The 21,826-nt window shown below is 34.9% G+C and overlaps 1 long non-coding RNA gene across 1 annotated transcript; it reads left to right on the forward strand.

Annotated features, from left to right (window-relative positions):
- The first annotated feature begins 2,092 nt into the window (after positions 1-2,092).
- LOC103599639 lies at positions 2,093-14,017 on the forward strand. The gene is made up of 4 exons (XR_551305.1): positions 2,093-2,120; positions 2,234-2,260; positions 4,350-4,376; positions 13,970-14,017. It is a non-coding gene; the product is annotated as an uncharacterized LOC103599639 (long non-coding RNA).
- Positions 14,018-21,826: the final 7,809 nt, after the last annotated feature.

The raw sequence follows: 21,826 nt of genomic DNA on the forward strand, positions 1-21,826 counted from the left end.
GGAGGTGTCGGTGATGGGCCATAATAATCATATACATTGTATATTGACAAAATAAAAATTATAAAAGAAAAAAAAAAAAAAAGTTCCTGCAGATACACTGCAGCTCCTTGGCAATCTTCAGGGAATTGATGTATTTAATAAATAAACATGTTTCCCATGAATTCATTTTATCACCCAACTACTACCTTCATTGAGAAGGTCTGTGGATTGTTACTTGGGCAGTAAGAAATAATTTTCTTCTTAATTGTCTTCAAATTAGTTTATTTGCTCCAATGTATCATCTAAACTTGCTTTTATTATTGTTATTGTTGTGTCTTTGAATTTGATTTATATTTTTTATCTTCAAGATTGCTTCATTCATTTACACACTCTGACCCTATACTTCTACTTTTGCTTCTACTTTTCTACTTATCATAACTTAAAATATTTTTTTCCCTCAGTTTAAAAATAAATCATAGTAAAGGAAACAGGATAAAGAGTACATGGGATTTTCCTGTACGTTTTGCACATCCCTGTGACCTATCTTTATTTTTTCAAAATAAAACAACTTAAAAAATCAAGCATGGGCATGATTTTTGCTGTCCCAATAAAACTGAAGAGTAAATTAATTCATGTTTATTAAGATAATTCAATACTTACATCCTGAACTATCCCACATAATAAACCTTTTCGAGGGCCTTTTCTTACATATTGTTCCAAATTAGCACAGGAATTTTTCTGCTTACTTGATGGCTTTCTGATAAGATTGGGAGGCCTTTATTTTGACTTTCAATATCACATATTGCTAGTGTTCAATTTTTATGCATAACTGAATCTGCTTCTGTTTACTTTTTTTAACTGTCATTATTTTACAAATTTCTTAGAAATGGTTTACAATTGGAACTTTGGTTCAGAAGTAAACTAAGCAATATATTTAATTTCTCTCATTAGCCAGACAAAATTTGGTAATCTTCTTGCTATGCTTAATTTTATCTAAGTCACCTAAATTTCTTCCTTTTGACCTGCATCACTTGGTCAAGCCAATTATTTTATTTGTTTTACTGCCTGCATGCTGTCTTGGAAGTGGATAAGTTGCTCATTATACCTGCATAACCAGAAGCATGATAAACAAAATTGTACAATTGAGAGAGAGATGCAATGACCGTAGAAGATTCTATGGCACTTTATATTTCTGAAATATATTTCGTAGAACTCTTTCAGCATAAACTATTCTAGTCTTCAAAATCTATTCATTAAATAAAACTTCAAAAAAAAAGCTCTCCATTTTAACAAGTAATAATGTGTCTATGTTAAAGCATTTCTCTAAAAATCTTTTAAATTAATTTGACAAGCTTGTCAAGACAAGATAAATAATAGGAAAGTAGATAATAGCACTTCATATAAAATTAGTACTTATTATATTGTAAATGTGAGCTTAACTTGAGGCCAGAATAATGCTTCATCTCATATAATGTTGACAAAAGTAGGTTCTTAAAAAAAAAAGTCCCACTATCTAAGGAGGACTCCATAAGAAGCATTTGTCCTAAAAACAAGGCAAGTGTGCTTTGCTTCTCCCTGAAATTTCTTAGTCTATTTTAGTCTTTAACCTGCTTCAACAAAGATTTTATCTTAGCTTAAGAAATCTCTCTTCAATATAAGACCCTTAGAAGAGGAAGTCCACCTGAAATTTGTCAGTGATCGTCATTCTGACAATTATTTTAAAACAGCTGCCATATTATTCTTTGTGCTTTTTTTGTCCCAAATTTATTTTATGTTCATCTAATATGAGAGCAAATTTAATTTTTTTCCAATCTTTATGGATTATATTTAAAAAATTTAAATTATATTTTTATATAATTTAATTATATTTCAAAAATTTAAATTCCCCTAATATTCATAGTATTTTGATGCTGCTCTGTGAGAGAACGCCCAAGGAAAATGGAAGGAAATAATTATTTTAAGGACATTTCCAATCTTAGTCTTTTCATGGCAGTTATCAGTTGTTGCAATCCAGCATCAGTACATGCATGTTTATTCGTATTACAACAATTAAGTTACAACACATAATTGGAATAGTAAATAACAATTACAATAATACTATGTTTCAGGACAGGAAAAGAAAGAAAAACATGTGGAACCAGGTAACTGTTTTTAAATTCCTCTATCTTATTTCATATTATTTAATTTTCAATTGAATACTGAATTGCAACTGGATGACATGGAATGTTGATTTTTCTTTTCTTGTTTGATTCAGCAAAGTCACCAAAGAAAGAACACTCAGGTGAGTAACACTGGTGTTGTTGGACTCTTCTTGCCAGATGTTCAATGTTTATTAATGGTGTAGCCTCAGACGGGTGGCAGCAGAAAAGATGGTAAAGGGCAAGAAATCCTTCCATCTTAATGGTCTTTTTTTCCAAGTTCTTGACATAGACTTAACATCAATGCAGTTTTAGAAAATAAAAACCAAGTAATATGTTACACCCTTGCTACTCGATATGCGTTTTATGAACTAGCAGCATTAGGATCAACTAACAGGTTGTCTGAAATGCAGAATCTCTGGCCCCACCTCAGACCTACTGAATCAGAATCTGCAACTTCAGAAGATCTCCAGTAGATTCATCTGTGCGGTGTTTGAGAAACACTGTTTCACAGTTTTAGTATAAACAAAACAAAACAAGAACAGAACACTTTCTATAGATGTGCTTCATATTGCTTTGCTTTTAAAATATAAAGTATTCAATTTCAGTAAATACTTTCTTTCTATTCATAATGATACTTAAAAACATTTCTTGAGTGCTCTAAGGAGTTGCAGTCAGAGTAGAGGTAGATTTTGCCCTCAATATATTTGCATTCTAACAAGAAAACAGATTAGATTGAGAGTCAAACAACCAGACAAACAATCAACAAAAACCACAAGTGCATTTGGTGTGGATTCCAAGTTGTTTTCTTACAGTGTTCTAGCATTTAACTGCCCAATTAGTCATTTCAATCGAAAATTTCTGAAACTTTTTCTATTGACCTCATTCTAAAACATCACCTGTTGGTTTTGCCTGGCTAACTTCTACTCAAAGAGTTTCACTGAGTTTTTTGTTTGTTGTGGGAGTATATGAAGACAGTCATAGCCTCATAACGTTCATTAGTCATTTCTCTCATGTCACTGGCTTTAAATGGAAACAGCATTTACTCAATGTTATGTATATAACCATGCAAATATAGCTGACCTATAGTCTCACCCCTGCCACAAGCCACAGCGAACCACAGGTTGAAGACACGGTTCTCATTTTTTCCCCAAGTTTGTGAAATTTCCTTAGACAACCCAAATTAGTTTAGATGTCTCTCCAACCAATTTCCACAGCATCACTTTCTTACCTTTATAATAACACTTAACACACTGCTATAATCATATTACCTTTTCCTTTTTCCACTTTAAATAGAGGATAGAAATTAAAGAATAGAGAATTTGTTTTATCTCTCTATTCCCAGATAATACCAGTCACACACTAGGCAGTTGATAATGGTTTATTGGGTGAAATAAGAAACATCAAATAGAATAATCACTTTTTAAAAAAAATTTGACAACTGAATGATCCCTATAAACTACAAGATGAAATAATCACATATTTCACCATTTCACATTAACAGTCATACTCTTTAGCCTTTGGGAAGGAATGATTTGTCTGCTTTACAGAGAGCAACCTTTTTGTTAAGGGTGCATTCCCGCAGTGGGCCATAACACACGTTCTCACTTATGCCCATATGCAAAAAGCTAAAATAGAGCATACATCACAGAGACATGGAGGGACATACACAATGACTATTGGGGTAACCAATTTTAAGAGTCTCAACAGCTACATATCACTGTTCAATATTGAACCTGACAAAACGCAATAATTTAAATTGCTTGAAATCATCATCTGTTCATTTCAGGGTGTTGTTACAGTGTAGCAACTTAGCAGTAATTAGCTGTATTTTAAAAATTGAAAACATTGTATCAAGTACATTCATTATTTTCATATTATTTTATAAACTTTGAGGAACATATATTTGCCTGCATATAAAAACAACCAGATCCTTAGGTAATTTAAAATGGGAACAAAACAGATAAGTCATGAATGAGCATCTGTGTTGGGAGAAGTTGTATGAGTACCAAACAAAAAGTATCTCTGGTTCAAGGAGCATATTCAGAGTACCTCAAAGACAACGGCAGAGTGTTGTAGTTTTTCTCTCTCAGACCTATTTTTTTTCTTTTTTTAGTTATCAAGATCATATATACAGTCTTTCAGACAACTAAAATAACATTAAAATTATTTTGGAAAGAAATAAGTAGACTTGTTATTAATGTGGACCTTATTATTTCTTGTCATTAACAGCTCCAAGTGAAAAACAAGTAAAAGCAAGTATGTCAAACAAAACTTTTTAAAAAGAGCATATTTTAGCAGCTTACTCATTTGAGTTTTCTGCTATAGACACTGCTAATGCTAATTTTTGATGCTGGTTTACCAAATGTTTCTTGGTGCGATTATTTGTTGTGTTGAAATAATATGCAAAATTGGTCATCCCTGCCTTTTCTGTGTGAATTCATTCTTATTAAAATTTATCTTAGAGCTTTCATTTGTAGGTATTAATTTGTCCAGGTCTAACCCCTTTTTGAATTGTTTGTATTTTTGTTTCCCATTTTGTAGAATGTTATCTCTTCTGTTTCTTAAACACATCACACTTGATTATCCTAATTATTAATCACTTGATCAAACCAGTAGGCAACATAGTCTACTGCAAAAGTCATGTCTTTAGTTAAATTTATCCCCACAACATTAAAGAATAGAGAATATTTTTTATCTCTTTATTTCCAGATAATGCCAGTCACACAGTGGGCACTTGATAATGGCTTATTGGATGAAATAAGAAATGTATGTTATGGGGCCGGCCCGGTGGCGCACTGCTACAGTGCGCTGCTTGGGAGCGCGGCGGCGCTCCCGCCGAGGGTTCGGATCCCACATACAGACCGGTTTCCGCTCACTGGCTGAGCGAGGGGCAGGCGCAGCACCAAGGGTTTCGATCCCGTTGCCGGTCCCGGTCCGGTACCGGCGCGACACTGAGGGTAGCGATCCGTTGCCGGACACGAAAAAAGACAAAAAGGAAAAAAAAAAAAAAAAAAAGAAATGTATGTTATAATTGTAATGACAAACTGCTATTGTAATGTCATAATTTCCTTTTTAAGCTTTGTATTCTCAGTTTGTGAAATATTGACTGATAACCATAGCATACCACGACATTCATATGAATGTTAACTTTGACAATATGCTTAGAGAGAAATGCTCATTTCTTTGTTGGTGTATCTCAATCTGATGAAGTCCTGACAGATTGCCATTAGTGAAAATTATTTTAATCATATTGGCAAGTACTTGATTTTAGGAAAAAATAGGTTTAGCTTCTCTAAGCTTTGTATTTAGGATTTATGGTCAAATCTTAGTTCTATGCATGATAAAATGTTTATATTTTCTTTTGAGTTCGAGGTGCATAAATATTGATAATAATACTAGTCCTTAAAACAAATGTATATTTTATGTAGTGCCAGTCTTTCGACACAGAATATATCATTGGTGGATATATCAGCGAATAATCGGAAAATATATTAAGTAACTTGGTGAGAAAGACTTTTTTAATACAAAAAAATTATAGTTGGAGGTGTTCACATTGACATTGAGGACTTGAAAAGAGAAGTTTAACATGAATCTAAAATTCTATTTGTATTTCCATGAAAAATTTTAGTTGAATATAAAGCTGATTGGAGCTCTATATTATAGAGTCTTTAGCATGTTAACACTCAGCCTGTAGAAATGCATAATCAAGAAAATATATAAAACAAAACTGGTAATTTTGCAGCACTGGTAGAGGACTTTAGATTGAAGATTACTCTGAAAATGAACATTTCCTTCCTAGAAAAATGTGACATATTGATAAAAGTATTCATTTGTAATAAAAAATATGTAAATTCTCCTATCTATGAAACACGCTATCCAATCAGGTTTTAAAGAGATCAGCATCTTCTGCAGGAAATTAGCAATTTACATTGCCAAATCATCTTAAAACTAATATAAAAGTTTCAGAACGTTAATATTTAACTCCTTAGATGACTGAGAGATTTCTACCTGACATGGACTATATCCTTCAACTCCAAAGTTAGAGTTAGTTCACAAAGTACTTAAATTCTCTGATAACAAAGTGACCAACCATTTTCCTGGAAAAGGAACTGGTTTTTGGCATTGAAATCATACAACAGAATTTTTATACAGCTGCTATATGCAGTAGGCTACTAAGTTAATGCCTACGGTGAAAATTACATATCATTACAAGTACTCTTGAAAATCCCTTAAGTCATTCAGATAGTGTGGTGCACACCGTTTTGTGTGCACATTTTGGTGCACATTTGGGGTATAATTTTACATTATCTTAAATTATGAAAGCAAATGAGAGAGACATATAGCTGAGCTAAGATAAATACTTATGTGATACAATTCCATGGTATTGAATTTAAAAGGGTAGATTGACAGATTAGAGCAATTCCATGGAAAAAGTAAAAGGCAATTTGTCATTAACTCAGGACTAAAAGAAATAACTAGAATATGAATTGAGTTAGTGGTTTGGAACTGTTTATTCTAGGTCCTGAGAAAACAATCAAGATCTCTGGAGGAAAAGCACAAGAGGACATGAACAGCTTGGGAGCTGTATCAGCTCAGGCTGGAGGTTCTCATGTTACCATGAGCTTGAAAAAAAAGGGAAACCTTCCAGGTCCAATGATGCAGTGCTAATGAGGGGCGCTTAATGCCTCCACATGTAAAGTTCTGTGTCAGGGTATGGCACAGGTGGAGGAAGAGCACATTAAACCAGAGAGGGATGCCAAACCTAGATTTACAATTTCTGTTAAGTCGGCGCACATTCCTTTCTCCATCATAGGGGCAAGCAAAAATGCCTCACCATGTCCTATTCTTCTGCTGCAGTCCCCTGCATGTGCCTCCCAATATGTTGATAGTAACATAAAGGTTAACGATATGATTGGTCATTTCCAAGCAGGAAGAGGAACAAACAAGTAGATTTTTAGACTGCAGGGTATTTCAGATCTTTTAATCTTAGAGAAAGAAGGTAGTCAATATTGTTTACCAGATAGATTTGACCACCTCACCCCCTATTTTCTATGAACACTTCAGGGATCAGTGTTTTTCATGACCTTGGGAAGCATGGTCACAGACCACTTCATTCCACTTGAGACTCTGGTCATGTATTCCATGTGCATGTTCAACCAGCCAGTGGTCAGTTTTAATTCCGAGCAAACAAGTTGCCAAATACCAGGTCAGGGCCAAAAGCTAGTCATTTATAATTGAGTATCTGAATTTATATAAAATGGTAGCAATTACGCATTTTTCATTCCTTGATTTTAGCACTGCACAGATTTGAAGGTATGCTCTGCCACTAAGCCTGACTGTGTTCATCACCTAACCATACTTCAGTGTCTAAATGTGCAAGTCAGACATCTATCACCTAATCTATTAATACATGTAGGAATCATGCAGGAGAAGCCAGTATGGAGAATTTAAAGTAAAGTCCCATTGAATTTATTCAGTTATATAACATGTGAAGAATATTTGGGGGCAATTTGTATTAGTAAAATGGCACCTTTTTTTGGACTCAATTTAAGCAGTCTGGCATGGAAATTACTGGGGGAAATGGTCTCTGGGCCTGAACCAGCATGCCTGATATCAAATGGGGTGTGTCTAGACCACACACCTCATGCCAGATATGACTGTGAATTTCAATTGGTTAAGACAGTCTTGGTTGGTTTGCTATATTCTTCCAGAATAATTAATACCAGCACCTCCTTTCACTTACTCAGTTTGGATAATAAGTTGTATCACTGCTCATGTCATCGCAGATACTGCTGTCAGAATATACTCAAAGGAGTACTGAAACAGCCTGAGACTGATGGTTTTAGGAGGTGTAAGTACCAGGAAAATGAGAATGTGAGAAAGCTGGGCCTGACTTAGGTGGTATGGCAAGATGTGCTTCTTGTTTAAGACTATGGGTAAAGCCAAGGTTGGTGTCCTGGGTGCCAGCCCCGAATTGGAACTGTGGGTGCATGGTTCAGAGTCCAAGAATGTTCATCAGTGTTGGTTCAAATAGATCCAAACTAGATAGATGAATACTAGCAAAAGTAAAATCTGAGTTCAATTTAGACATGAGGAGGCAGGAAGGAGAGGGAGTGGATTTCAAATGCGAAAACAAGAATAAATTTCAGTATTAGAAAAGTACATAATGATCACAGTAAAATAGCACTATAAAGTATGGCTGCTGAGACCAGCACTATATGTCCTGAGTCTTAGTGATAAGCAGTCTCATGATATTGTATTATAAGAGGTAGTATGGTACAGATGTAGATGTAAACAAATCATCTAATAGGGCGGGGAAAAAAAGAGACCTAAAATACACCCCACTGCAGCAAAACTCTGACATAAGAAAGCAGCTATTTCAGATAGTCAGAGGATAGGTTGATTATTTTTAAATGTTGCTGATGTAGTTGGTATTCTTTACAAAACATATGATTTATCCCTATTTCATACAATTCCAAAATATCAATTCCAGATGGTTCAAGGACTTAAATAGTAAAGGCAAAACATGGCGTTAAAAAAAAAAGCATAGAACAATATACTTACATATTTTCTTGAAGTATGGGAGGATTTGAAAAACTAGATATGCAAAATTCAAGCCATAAATTAAAATGCTAATATATTTTACTATATTAAAATTAAGAACTTCAATTTATTTTTTTTTGTTTTTCAGTTTATCAATAGACACCATAAAAAGAGATTAAAGACAAGCCACAAACTTGGGAAAGATATTTGTGATACATATAGGTAACAAGAAATTAGAAGCAAAAACTAAGTAAACGACTCTAAGAACTAAGAAAATAAAAATAAGAAGAACTTGATAGAACAGTGGGCAGAAAAAAATGCTCATAAGATATAATCAAGCATTAAAAAAAATAAAAATGCCCTATAAATATATAAAAAGATGTTCAATCCCTAGTAATGGGATTTTACTTAATATCACAATAAGATACGATTTTACACATACCAGATTGATAGAAAATGGGGAAATATGATCATTATAGTGATGGTAATAACACAGAGCAATAGATACTCTGACATACACTGCTGATGTGAGTGTAAATCTAGGGAAGTCGAACATGAGCACACACTATGGCTTAGCCATTTTACTTCTAAAAAAAATCTTGCACATGTGAAGAACAAGGAGATATGTACAGGAATTTTCATAGCAGCATTTTACAATAGCACGAAATTGGACTTGGCCTAGTGTCCATTGGCAGGAGAATGGATATGTAATTTGTAGATTATTTATACAGTGGAATACTGAAAAGCACTTGAAATTAAGCAACTACAGCCACTCATATCAACATGACTGCATCTCAACACAAAGTTTTGAAAGAAACAAATCATAAGAATCAAGTAATACTCGTATAATGCACCTTATATGAGGTTTTCTCACTAAACAAAATAATTTAATTATATAAAATGATCTTAGTTTAGACATAAATACATGTAATAAAAACTTGTATAGAAAAATAGGGAAGTCGTTAATACAAATGTCAGGCAATGGTAACTGAGATGAAGGGAGAGACATGCAACGGTCATAGGGGATTTCCCTGGTGATACTCGGTTTCTTAAGCTTTCGGGGCATTATGGAGATGAGCATTCTTGCAGCCATTCATTATAAAGTGTGAAAATGCTATATGCCTTTCATTTATATTACATCTTTCACAGTAAGTGAGAAGATGGACTGGCGGCAGGGCTGCAGTGGCTGTGCGAGGCTGTATGGCACACAGAGGGGAGGTGGTGGGGTTGGCCTATGGTTGTCTGTGCTCACCAACAGTGGCTGCTTCTAAGATGATGAAACAGCATCAGTGATGGGGAAAACTGAAAAGGTAGCAGATAGAAACAATGCTTGCAAGAGCAAAGGCCTCGGCTAGGCAAAAAGAGATGGGACCCAGGGCAAAAAGGGGCGAACTGGTATTAAATAGGGGCAGGGACTATCAGCTATTGGGACCAGAAAGAAGACAATGCGGGTGTGTGCTGGTGAGGTGGTGGAAATGAGTTAGTCTAGTTTGCTGCTGTTTTCTTGTGAATTTCTCAATAGCAGCTTGCTTTTATGCTGCAGGATGTTGCATGTTTGAGGAGGGAAGAGAATCCATACAGCAGTCATCAAGGGTATCAGTGCAAAAGCAACTTCACTAGGTCTGTGACAGTACTGGCTGGTGCTGAGCACACTCTTAAATGTTGCGAGTGGCCTTTGAAGTGAGGCCTGCAGCAGGGTGGGAGTCTTCCTGCAGTTGGGATGGCTGCTCAGGTAACAGGCATAAAATAGTTTTGGCAGGCTACAGTGGGTTGAATTGTGTCCCCACCCCTGCCTGCCCCACCAAAAGATATTTTGAAGTCTTAACCAAGCACCTGTGAATGTGACCTTATTTTGAAATAGGACCTTCACTGATATAATAACCAAGTTAAGATGAGGTCCTAGTGGATTAGGGTGGGCCCTAAATCTGAAGATTGTTGCCCTTATAAAGAGAGGGAAATTTGCATACACATAGACACATACAGAGAAAAGACAGTCATATGAATATTAGACATATAGACACAGAGAGAAGACAGTCATATGAACATAAGAGCAGAAATTGGAGTGATGCAGCTACAAGCCAAGGAATGCCAAGAATTGCTGGCACCACCACTCAGAGGGAGCCTCAGAGTTCCCTACCAACACCTTCATTTTGGACTCACAGCCTCCAAAACTGTGAAAGAAAAAGTTCCTGTTGTTTTTATCCACCCAACAGATTAAAGGCAGCCCTAGAAATCTAATACAGCAGGTGACTATAAAAACAGGAAGTAGGCGAGTGATCTAACCATGTCTCGTTTAGATAAGCAAGATGCTTCCTTCTTACCCAGAAGTGATGCTTCTCAACAAGAAGAAAAGTGAGGACACGAGGAAGATCTTAAGCAGTAATAAAGTGGTGAGATCAAAGGAATGAAAGTATTAATGGGGTCAGCTACTATTTACAGGGAGTTCTTGAGTAAATGACTTTTAAAAATAAGTAATGGAACCAGAGTAGATTTTTGAAATCAAAGTTTTGGCAGTAAAGGCAAAATCCAAGGGTATATTGGTGGTAGTGATCAGAGGAGTGGGGTTTCTAGTTTTCTCAAGTAAGGAGGTCAAGGAAATGAGAGATCATGTGGTTGTATGGATTGTGTTTATCAATGATTCCCAACCTTGGTTAAATATTAGAATATCTTGGAAATCTTATAAATATTCCAATACCCAGGACTCAACCCAGACTCATTAACTCTGAATCTCAAAGCTCTATAGCTTACCCCAGATATCTTAATAGCATAGACTTATAAAAACATAAAAACTCCCCCAACTTCTTCTAATGTGCATACAGGGATGAGAGTGGTTCCTAATGAAATTCCATAGTAGTAATAGCGGAGAAGATGATAACTATGTGCAAGAGTGTTCAATGAATGACAGGATATGGCCACAAGGTTGGTTGATGACAACAATCAAGGGAGGTAGAGCCTGGCACAACCTGTTCGCGTGTACTTCAAAAGAACTGGGATTTAGAGGAAGAAAGGAGGTATCAATCTGTGAAAAGTAATGAGAAGCAAGGAAGATACATTCATCATTTCCAGACACCTTGGTATGTGGGGGATGGAGAAAGAAACATTCTCTAGTTTAGAAGACTGCTTGTAGGGGGTGCAATATCCTTAGGAAGCTAGAGTTTGGTTAAAGTAAAAAAAGTAAAGTGAACGTTCCAAGAGTGTTTGAGGATATAGGCTGAGAGGCTAAGGGTGAGTACTGTTGACAAGCATAGGACACAGTGGAAAGGGTCAGTTTTTAGGAGAAATACAGAGCCACATGAACTCTGTTTTCTGCTGGAAGGTTGAAATTTACAGTAGTAACTGAATAAACAGGGATGGGGATCACAGTGAGATTAGTTTTGATTGATTCTTAAGAAGAGTTTGGTAATCAATTTCCAAAGTGTGTTCCAGATCAGCAGCATAAGCATCACCCGGAACTGGTTAGAAATGCAGATTCTCAGAGCACAGAATCAGAACCTTGGAGCCGTGCATCTGTGTTTTAACAGACCTCCAGAGTGATTCTGATGCATGCTCAAGTTGAGAACCACTGGTCTGAAGTCATTATGTGTAAGACAAAAAACAGCCAGGGCCTGCTCAGTCCTGGAGCTCAAGGTCTTGAGACAGATTGAAGAAGAGGGTATTTATATGACTTCCTGCCTGGGCTTAAAATGTGACTCTTGTGGTATCTGACATTGTGGAATTAAAGCCTGAAAGTGATGTGAAAGCCTCCTTCTGTCTACCTCTCTCACAGCCCAGGGTCTTGTGGCACAGGGAAGACAAGGGGTATGAAGACTCTTGTTGTTTGGTTATTTCCAGAGCCTCAGCTCCTGAGTGTATAAGGGGGAGGGGAAGATATACAAATGCCAATAAGAATAAGAATAATATATATATATATATATGACCAAGGGGAACAACCACAAATCAGAAAAAGTTTAAAATGAGTATATAAAGCTTTGTAAAAATTCATTAGCTCATCATTATTTTTCGTTTTTAAAATTTTTTAATTTTAATTTATCCATATACAGCATAGTTTTTTTCATGTCCCTTTACCAATTCCTCTTTCCTCCTTCCCTCTCCCTGCTTCTCCTCATCAATATCATATTTGTTCAATTGTCTTAACAAATTCAAGGAACTGTTGTGATTGTTGTGTTGTCTCCCCCCCCCATTTATTTGTTTATATATTTATTTACTTACTTACTTTTAGCTCCCACAAATAAGTGAGAACATGTGGTATTTCTCTTTCTGTGCCTGGCTTATTTCACTTAATATAATTTTCTTTACATGCATCCATGTTGTTGCAAATGGTAGTATCTCATTCTTTTTTACAGCACAATAGTATTCCATTGTGTAGATATACCACAATTTCCTTATCCACTCGTCCAATGATGGGCATTTGGGCTGGTTCCAACTCTTGGCTATTGTAAATAGCACTGCAATAAACATGGGAGTACCAGTATCCCTTTGACATGATGATTTCCATTCCTCTGGGTATATACCCAGCAGTGGAATGGCTGGGTCATATGGCATATCTCTATCTGTAATTGTTTGAGGAACATGCATACGATTTTCCATAAAAACTGCACCATTTTTGCAGTCCCACCAACAGTGTATGAGGGTTCCTTTTTCTTTTCCTGTATACTATAGAAAACCTACACTTTAAGGAGCCTTGATCTGAGGTCCAACATTATGTTCTAGGACCAGCATTTCAGTTTATATCTTCAGAGTAGCTATCTTACCTTTCACACTACGTATTCAGAGAAACCTTAAGAAGCCATTTTTGGCCATTTATATTGTCTCTCTTAGCAACATTCAAATGGAATTTCCTATAACATTATGGCTAATTTCTTACAATGTAGAGTGAATTTACTGAAGTCAAATACATTTGCCATCTCCATAGTTAAGGCTAAACTAACAAAGAAGGCCTTTCAAGTGCCTTCCCTAAAATTTATATATCAGTTAAGATTTGACTATAAACTAATAAATTAGTATCTCATTGTATTTTGTGGAATAAGCCACCTTCTTTTATGGTCACTACTTGTATAAGCATACAATTTTAATATCATGAAGTTATACCTTGGAAGAGAGTTTTTATATTGTTATTTAAGAAATTTTGTTGAGAAAAAACACAAGCACTTTGTAGTTTGGCTTTCTCTGTGGCTTGCTTTGCTCTCAGGTGCCACATACATTTTATTTTTTGTTTAATTTTATTCTCTCTGATTTACAATAGTATAAGATAACAATCTGGCATCTCCTATACCCATTTCTCATTTCTTTAATATCTGAATTTGCAGAAACTGAACGAGCTAAGGAAGAGGTTGGTGCTGCCTCAAATAAAAGAGGTAAATACAGATTAAAGAAAAAGATGTCATGGCTATAGCTTATTTCTGCTAAGGCTTCCAACAATGTATCATTGAGATCTTACAGAAAATCTCATTTATTGAGCTCACTATTTTATTGATATGGAAACAAACTCACTTTGCACATGATTTATAGTACCTATGTTAACAAGGCTTTGTCTTTAGTGTTCTAATATCAATAGTGTTATTTCTTTAGGGCCACAAATTAAAGCTAGTAATTATAGTCAAATTGTAAGTTAGTTTTCAAAAAATTGTAGAAATGTAATTGTTTTAACTCAGTAGATCTCAGTCATCTACAGAGCATTCAAATTCAGTATTCTGCCTTAGAAGTTTAGGGCTTGAACAAATGAAACTTTGACTAATAGAACTCACATGAACAATGTTCACCTTGTGAATGGATAATATCAAATTAGGAAATGTATTCCATGACATGCTGACTCAGGGATATTTTGCTTTAAGGAACATATTGGGAAGTTTGGAATGAAGTCGATAATGTATCCAACATCACTGAAGAATCTCAAGAGACAATTTAACAAGCCAGTTCTCAATATACACTCACACACACACACCTCCCCCTCACACATACCCTTACCCACATACTCCACTAAAACAATATATCATGTACCACTAAAAAAAGTTTTATTGTATATGCTCTATAAAGAGAACATATATCAGGATGGGGAGATGTAAAACGTGTGTCATATGACACATACCCATATACTCAATTGCAAGCAATTTATATAGACATATAAATAAATACATAAATTATATACAATGTAAATATATTTATTAGTCAATGAATAAATTATAATACAATTTAGTATATATCAGTTAATATATAAATTAATGTATAAGTTATTATATGTACATATATGTATAAGGGAAGACAACAAATATTAGGTAAAGAATTCTTAAAGGAAAATATGAACTGTGTTGTAAGGTAATAACTGAAGACATTGAGTTACTAAAATTAATGGATGCCCTTTTTCACACAGAGCTCTATTACTCTGAGTTTACAGTAGATAGGAATAAAATCTGTTTCCTAGTCTTTTATTTTCCTGATAACCTAATATTAGTGATGTCATTTTTGATGTAAGTAATCACAATACATGTTTTGTTGACATCAGTTGTAGTATAAAAGGCAGCATTGTAAATTAATCAGAAATTCATATTAATGCATCTTCTTTTGTGCTGTCATAATCTGAAATTGACACTGCTCATCGGTAGTAAGTGGAATGTGGGTAAAACCTGGTTGCTTCAGAAGGGTAATGCCATGGTATCATGGAAAGGCTAAGGGTTATAATATAGAGTCAGAGAAAGTCATTGACCTAGAGATGGATACAAGGGTACATGGGTCCAGTAAGTGGGTTTAAGGCCATGGCATTGATTTATCTTTAAAGCAAGAAAAAAAGCGAGGCCGAGTTGTGTTCAAAAACTATAGTAAAAGGTAAGACCAACTGGGTGTCCGAACAGTAGTAGATGTGTTTCTTCCATAAATAGATTTCAGATAGTGAGCCTTAGGGTGGAAGACAGTCTGGAGACAGAATTAAGAAGTAAAGATGATACTACTGGTAGCTCACCCATGTACAGACTCTGAATCACCTGGAGCCTGAGTGTTTAGGGTAGAAACACAAACACACATAGTTTGGGTTCCATTCAGGTCAAATTGGAGTGAGAAGAGAGAACTGAAATTGAACCATCAATTACTGAACTCTTTAGGGTCTTTTATCAAGAATAGTTTAGAGTATGGGCAAACATTTGGTTAGAGTTAAGTAGACCTGTTATGCTTAGAAGGAAGTGAAAGGAGGCAGATAATCTGTTTATAAACAACTTATTGGCACCAACTACTTTGCCTGTAGTTGACCTTAGATCTCATACCTTAATTCTCAATTTAATTATGATTCCAAATATTGGATTTGTCTGCAAGTATAGTGTGAACAGAAACATGTGCTCCTTCCAAAACTATCATAAACATTTTGAAACTCATGTAGGGCTTTACCAAGTTGACAGATTACAAACAAAAATTAAAGGAGACCTTTCTCATTTGTGAAGTAGATTGTTCATCTCCTACCTTCTCACTGACAATCAGACACACATGAAAATATATATTGCTTTCATTATGTATTTAGTATCCAGACCTTAAACTCCACAACACTTAGCATACTTTACAACATGTCCACCTTCTAGTCTTTCATAAGAAAGTAGAATAAAAAAGTAATTTGGGGATTAGTTTTGTTTTTAAGACATTGATAAATTATTCTTCTCAATTAAGGCTTGAACTAGGACTGTGTGCAATGTTAGGTGGAAATTATTAATTTTGTGACTGTTTTTAAATTTTTGAAATGAAAGAATAATTCAATATTCTAAATTAATTGCAATGTGCCAATTTATACCTAATATAAATTATTTTGTTTTAAGCCTGCTTTTAAGTCTTATTTTCATTGGGGATCCATAGTATTTAATCATCAATGCACCATCTTACTTATTTATTACTATTTGTTTTGCACTTTGCAGCTTTCAAATCATTTTCACTTTCATCGAACACATATTTATGGATTACATATTATGTGCAAAATTAAGAGAAAATTTAGATGTTGATATTGTTCTTAAGTAATTAAAAATAGTGGAAAATATGAATGTTTATTGAGTTACTAAGTTGGTCTCAATTTTCACTATGAACTGAAAGTTTTCCATATAACTGTAGTCCAAGATTGAAAGCCATTGGGGTAGAGAGATAAATACAGATAAAGTGCCATGGGAGTTTAAAAATTATTTTTATCTGAGGAAAATAAAAAGGTTTATTATAAAGATGATGTTAGAGTTGAGACTTACACAGACAAGATTTTGTTAGGTAACAATAAGTTAGAAAGACATCTTGGATGTGGATAACAGAGCAAGACAAAGTGGTGAGAATTTGCAGATGTGTACGATAAACAGCAAGACTCTCAAGAACACAGTATGAACCAACATAACCTTGGCTGATTTTCGAATTGAGCTCTATTCCATGGTCAATAGGTAGTCAGTAAAAAATTGTAAGCATAGGAATAACATTCAGACATTTGCGTTAGGAAGAGTAATCCTGAAAGGAAAAATTTAAAATAGGCAGGTTGGTTAGAAAGCTTTGTAATAGTATTTGGCCAATTTTAGGACCTGGACTTGGGTATTAGTTATGAGATTGGAAAGGAAGGAGATTATGTGAACGCTATGTATAGAAGTAGATTCAGTGGAATTTCAGAATTGACCGACTTTGGAGGGAAAAAAAAAGAGAGATAATTTAATGACAATAATGTTTTTCAGATTGGGTGCTATAAGAATATTATTGATATTCTTAATAAAAATTGAGAAAAAAGTTAAAAATCATTTGGAGAGGGGAGACAAGATTAATTTCAGATATACTTAAAGTGCCAGATTACATGCAGGTATTATCCTGTAGGTGTTTCTAAATGTAAAACTAGAGCTCCAGACGGTGGCAAGGCTGGAGATGTATACGTGGGTGTCCTCTGCATGGAGGCAATGGTGGAAACAGCAAGAGTCAAGGAGCTTGTCATGAAGAGATAAAGGAATATTTACATTTGGAAGAAAAGAGCAAGGAAAATTAAAGAAAAAAGGGAAAAAATAACTACAGGAACTACAGGAAAACAAATTATTTCAATAACAAGGTGGCGGTCACCAAGTAATTGGATTTGTCAAGAATGTAATTATTAATGATTTACAAAAGAGAACTTTCAGGGGAGTGGTGCATGTAAAAGCCAAAGGATGACAAATTGAGGGGAGAGGAAGTGAAAGATACACGTCACAATGCTGAAGAAAGTGGCTGGAAATAAAAGGATAAATAAGACAGTAGCTGATGTTTCTGTTTAATCTATGTCCATCTCCCTTTATCTCAAAGGGAAAGGGCTTTTCCTTCTTTTCAAGACCAGTTTCTCCAGTTGGGCCCTTCTGAAATCACTTATCCATTCTGTTTTGTAGCATCATCCTATTTCTCATTCATTACTGGCTTTGTTCCTTATCTTGGGAATACTTTTTCCAGCTTCAGAAATACTTTTTGTTGATTCTCACCTCTCTCTCTCTCTCTCTCTCTTTGTATGTCTCTCCCATTTTCTCTCTTCCATAGTGTAGCTGGACTTCTGAATGCTGGAGTGCTAACACTATTTCTCACCTCCCACAAAGACAAACCTTCTGTCCCTACCATGCTACTGATGTTCTAACTAATGCTGATGATGCTATTGCTGCTAAACCAATAGGACCATGCCAGTCCTCATATTACCAGATTTCTCAGTTGTATTTACCCCTTTGTCTCTTCTCTATATTCCTGTGTTGTTGGGATACCATGGCAATGTAGGCTACTGGTTTTCCCCATCTCTGACCTTTTTTTCTGACTTCTTTGTGTTTTTTTCTTTGCTGTCCCTTAGTTGTTGGTGTTTACCAGATTCCGATATGAATCCCCTAAGCTTCTCATTCTATACCCTCTCCTTGTGAGATATATCCATTCTCAAGGTTGAAACTCTGCCTTCTATCTTGAAGTTTCCCAATTTTATGTCTCCATTTCAGAACCTTTTTGTGAATTTCAGGCTAGTATTTTCAACTGTCCAATAAACACCTTCAAACTGCCATCTTAATTTAAACCTTCATTGTCTTCTACTTGAACCACTGCAATGACCTCACTACTGTCCTCATGCCTTCATTTTTATTCCACCAATATTCATCTAGCAGAAGCTCCCTACAGCTGTAGTAAATTATAAAGTCCATAAAGCTGAATAAACCACTTTTAACTTAAAACTCTTTTCCCCAGTTACCCATAAGATAAAGTCCGAGTTTGTCAAAATGACATATAAAGTCCCTCAAGATCTGGCGTATAGAGTCCTCCAATATCCTTTTCCAACTTTGTCTTCAGATATGCCCTGTTGTGTATGCTACATCAATACCATAAAGATCATAATCCCAAATATACTAGAAGTAAGGGTCAGGGAAGAGGGCCTTGCGAATCTGAGTAGTTAAACATCATCTGAAATTTGATGAGAAAGAAACCTCTCTTTCTTGTCCTTCCACCATAATATATATCCAGGACTCACCTGATGTAAGTCTTTTTCTTCCTCAATTAGTGATTTATTCCATTGTTTCAATCATTGTCATCTCCAGGCAGTACTTTTAAAATCTGAAAAACTCTAGGGTGGGTATTATATCCTTACATCTTTGGAAATAATAGTTCATCATGCTAAGGCTATAGGACTACATCCCAGAAGTAATGTATAAGTGTCATATTGGGGACATTTCAAACATCACAATATACTTCTTCACCAGGATTCTAGTGTACTTCACCTCCAGGTAAGCCTCACTTCCTTGGGGGCAAGCTCCTACTGCTGATTGGCATGCATAAGAACCAAGAAAGGTGATAAGAAGAAAGAAAGGAGAGATGCAAATTGTGTGAGAGAATTGGGTCCCTTTGGAAAATTGAGAGGAAGAATAGTGAAACAAACGCCTGGAACCACAGAAAACCAACTTCTCCACCTCCCAGTTTAGCACAGGACTAGTCCTAATCGAGGCATTACATTCTACGAGAGTTACCTGCTTTGTTTCCTTTGCCTTAGTTGTGATCACTGAAGGAGTGCAATACAAATCTACCTCCCTCCCCCAAAGTAAGTTCCTCCAAATGTAGAGCAAAGAGAATTTCTTTAAGCCATTTTTAGCTTAAAGGAGGTTTTAAGTGCCCTGTGGTATAGAAAGAGAAATTGATTAAGGTCTTCTTTTGATTCCAGACAGAATATCCACTTACTAGATGGGCTGTTTATTCCTAAAGTTTATTCTCCGTAGAATTAAGCTTGATGAATTTTACATTAGAACCAGAAATGAAAGGACCAACATTTCATGCAAAATGTCATCTTTTCTGTATAGATAATCAACCTTTTCAGTGACCTTTTCTGACTAACAGAAAATAGCACTTTAGGGGACTAGCCTCCTCTATTTAATATGAGTGCCAGGAATTATTTCAACCTATCACTGAAAAGAAAATTTGGTTTTTACATTAAGTCACATTCTAATTGTTCTCTGAGAGGATTAAAATAAAATAACTGAAAAAATACATATTTCCTACACGATATTTATAATGTGTCTTCCAAATAAAAGAATTATGAATAACAATATGTACCCATGTGGCTCTATTATAATTACAAATTGTCATTGTTTTATTTACACATTGATTTGAGAAAGAACATTCACAGAAGAGGCCAAAGTACCACAATAAAGTCTAACTCTAGTTTGGCTTTCAAGGCTTTTTTCGGTTGGTTCCATCCTCTACATTTAGACTGTGCCCTATCTTTTCTGTGGGGACCTCTGCTGAGGCTACACCTGTTCACATTCCCCTAGGAACATCTATGACTTTCCTGCTCCTTTGTCTTTGTTCACTTTTATTGATTACACCTAAAATTTCTCCCCTTCCAGGAAAACAAATAACACCAAAACCGAGCTCTTTTCTCTCTCGACTCCCAAGATTTATTATCAAGATACCTCATTTGGCAATTAATACATTTAATTACCAAACAAATCACTATTGATCACTTACTGTGTAGGGAACAATGGTAGGTGCTGTGGTGAATGTAAGCAGTACATTTCTAAGTATCTCGTGGGCCAAAGAAAAAATGACAGTGGAATTTTGGAAATATAATTAACTAATATATGATAAAATTTATACTCTTCAAAAAACACTCATTAGAAAAGAAGAAAGCCTGAAAATCAAATATCTAAGAAGCTAAGAATTTTTTAAAATACAGAAAATTAAACCCAAAGAAAGTAGAAGGAAGATAAATAAAAAAATTAAAGAGCAGAAGCTAATGAAATAGAAATTAAATAGTACAGTGAGGAAAACAACAAAACTGAAGTTTGATTCTCTGTAAAACAAGATAAAATCGATAGATACTTAAGAAATATTTTTAAAAAAAACAGAGAAGGCGCAAAGTACCAATATCAAAAATACAGAAGAATGTGTCATACAGATCCTATAGGTAATAAAAATAAAAATGTTTTACAATTTATTTAAAAATTTTAATAAAATTGAAATTTTGAATTCATAATTATAATTCGTCCCAAAGAAAATCTTAGCCAGATGTTTTTGCTGGTGAATTATTTCAAACATTTATGGAAAGATTAACATGAATCTTATATCAAACCTTCCAGAGAACAGAAAAAGAGGATACTAATTATATATAGAGGGCCAGAATTACCTTAATCCCAAAACCTAACAAAACAAAGGAAGAAAAGATACAAGCTAATTTATCTTGTGAACATAGAGAAATACATCTAAACAAAATATTAGCAGATCAAGTCTGATAATTCATGTGAAAGTTAAAATGCAACCAGGTTGGTTTTATGCCAGGGATGAAAGTTCAAAAAAATTAAAATGCATACAAATCAGTATAATTAACCAAATAAAAATAACAAAAGGACAATATATTCACCATAATAGATGCATTTGATTTAATTCATTACCAGAATTGAAAGAAATTTCCTTCATCTGATAAGACAGCTACAAAAAACATTAGCAAACATCATACTTAATAAAGAAAAATTGAAAGCTTTCTCTCAGAGAACTGGAGCAAAATAAGGATGTCTGCTATCATCACTTGTACTGGATATCCTATCCAGTGCTATAATGTGAGAAGAAATAATAAATACAAGAATAGAAAAGTAAGAAATAAAACTCATTGTTCACAAATGACATGATTATCTACTTGAAAAATTTGAAAGAATCTGCAGGTGAACTGCTACAACTAATGAGTGATTTATCAAGTTTTCTGT

This window comes from Galeopterus variegatus, unplaced genomic scaffold (assembly GCF_000696425.1).
Source record: "Galeopterus variegatus unplaced genomic scaffold, G_variegatus-3.0.2 Scaffold3037, whole genome shotgun sequence".
Taxonomy (NCBI): Eukaryota; Metazoa; Chordata; class Mammalia; order Dermoptera; family Cynocephalidae; genus Galeopterus; species Galeopterus variegatus.